Source organism: Photinus pyralis, unplaced genomic scaffold (genome assembly GCF_008802855.1).
Source record: "Photinus pyralis isolate 1611_PpyrPB1 unplaced genomic scaffold, Ppyr1.3 Ppyr1.4_LG7, whole genome shotgun sequence".
NCBI classification, from domain to species: Eukaryota; Metazoa; Arthropoda; class Insecta; order Coleoptera; family Lampyridae; genus Photinus; species Photinus pyralis.
In genome coordinates this window covers 43514053-43516509 of record NW_022170738.1, presented here as the reverse complement: position 1 = coordinate 43516509, position 2457 = coordinate 43514053, and the positions used below count along the sequence as shown (strand labels likewise).

General features: G+C 43.1%; 1 pseudogene; it reads right to left on the bottom strand.

Annotated features, from left to right (window-relative positions):
* Nucleotides 1–1327: 1327 nt before the first annotated feature.
* Nucleotides 1328–2457, bottom strand: LOC116176270 (annotated as a pseudogene).

Genomic DNA, 2457 nt, shown 5'->3' with positions numbered 1-2457 from the left:
ATATTTGTTTCCCTATCAGTTATCTTGGTAGATTTCAACAGCGCCCTATAGAAGAGCATTGCCAATCATTGAAGAGGGTTGTTCGTTATTTAAAAGGGACCAAGAAAATGGCACTAAGATTTTCTGTTAATTAGTAACATTCCACTTGTGGATTATGCGGATGCTGACTGGGCTGGAGATACTGCAGATCGGAAATCGACAAGTGGTTTCGTTTTTAAAGATTTTATATGCAATCTACAGTAGCAACATCTTCTAGTGAAGCAAAATATGTAGCATTAAGTGCTGCATGTGGAGAAGCTATCTGGATAAAGGGAATATTGGAGGATTTGGATATAATTATAAAAGAAGGTGTGATCTATGAGGACAACAGAGGCTGCATTGGATTGGCCAAAAATATGGAATGGAAGCGCTCAAAACATAGATATTAAACATCATTTTATAAGGGATTACGTAGAAAAAGGGATTACCAAAATAGAGCCAATATCAACGAAAGAGCAAATAGCTGATATATTGACCAAGTCTTTAGATGTAACTCAGTTTGAGAAGTTTCTGTGTGCGAATTTTCTGGGTGTACCTTGTCGGGGTGCGAATTATCCTGGTGCGAACTTCCCTTGTTGTCCGAATTGTCAGTGTCCAAATTCCCCGGATGCGAGTTTCCTTTTGTTTGCTAGTTCTATGTATGCGAATTATTGGGGTGCGAATTTTCCGGCTATAAGTCGTCCGGGCGCAAATTGTTCTGGTGTGAATTTTCTTTGTTGCAAATAATTGTCTAGGCGCAAAATCTCTCTGTGTGACAATTTTCAGAATCCGAATTATCTGGATCCAAAATGTCCGAGTGCGAACGATCATGAAGCGAGTTTTCCTCATTTGAGAATTTTTAGAATGCGAATTATCGGAGTGCGAATTGTCCGACTACAAGTCGTCCGAGTGCGGACTATTTGGGAATACCTAAAAATTCATGTTCCATTCATTCTAATTAATTTTACTAAACCCCAACCCTACAGATCTGGCTACCTTTAAGGAACTGACGTATTGTAATTAGTAATAGTGTAATTTATTATTACGGTTGTTTTTGTGTTTGTAAATAAATACTGAGCGTATCTGGTTGGTCATCCAAAGCTGATACCGCGGTTCATTGCCCTAATGTTCTTCCTAGACATATATTTGTCCGAAATTTTGATTTTAATCAATCATCAACCCCAGCAGAATTCGCTCTATTACCGCCATGTTTAAATAGAGCGATTCAATTTTTGATATTAATGGCTTACTGCATCTACTAATGTTCCTCAAAAGTTGCTTTTTTTGCAAAATGAAAGTCAAAATCAACTCAAAAAGGACGGATTTGGGAAACGGGGTTTAGTTTTAATATAAAATGCTTACCTAATGGTACTGTGGTGGCCAACAAACTGAAGATTCCACTCATAGCCATGGTACCAAAAGCCAGCCATCTTCTCCCCCACCTATCCAGAGTGATCGTTAAAAACGTATCCGCCGGTAATTCGGTGGCGGACGCTATCGTAAAGGTAAGGAAGACATTAAGTCCCAGGGAGCCCACATTACGCACATGTCCGTCGAATACTAAGGAGATTGCCATCCATATTAAGATTAACAAAAGCGTAATTTTCCTCAAATGCGGCGTCTTAAAGAGATGACCGAGTACGACTTCGAGTCCTCTTCCTCCTTCTGCGCTTTATAGCAGCTGTCCCTAAATTGCTTGTACATACTCTATTCAACCTTAGTTCCGTTGATCCTTTCGAATTTTTTGAGTATGCCGATTGATTTGTCGATTTGCCCTTGCGACACGAGCCACCTGGTCGATTCAGGTACACACCACGGGGTGAAAAAGGCCAAAGCCAAAGGCACGAATGTCACGACGCAATATCCTCCGAGTACCACGCGATCCAGGGAAGCACGCATGAAGCGCACGTGAAGAACATCGCAATCGACATATTCGCCACAACAGCCCTCCACTTCGGCCCAACGTATTCCAATACCATAACGCAATGTTGAGAGACAACTCCCAAATTGATCCAAAAGACTTACCCAGGATATACATCATCGTGAAGTAATTGTCGAAGGCCATCCCGACCAGGAATCTGCACAAGCGGAAGGTTCAAAACGAGAACGCGGTACCGACACCTGCGGCGAACCCAACGAAATTCGTACCGACAAACGCCGGTATTCTACCCTTGCTATCGGCGAGCCAGCCGAAAACCAAACCGCCCAGGATCGCGCCGCAGAAGAAAATCGATTGGGATATCGAACTGAAATATGGGGATGGTTTAGTCATCTTTCGGTGTAGCTTTGGGACTTTACCTCGGCTGAAATGGAAGCGTACGGAACGTCGTCGGTTGTGAAGTTGTACTCGTAGCCGCTGTGGCACGGTTTCCTCGGCCAGGACGCGTCCGGCTCGGTGACGCCGGCCAGAAGCAGTTCGGTGAAGTTTACCGCGTACAT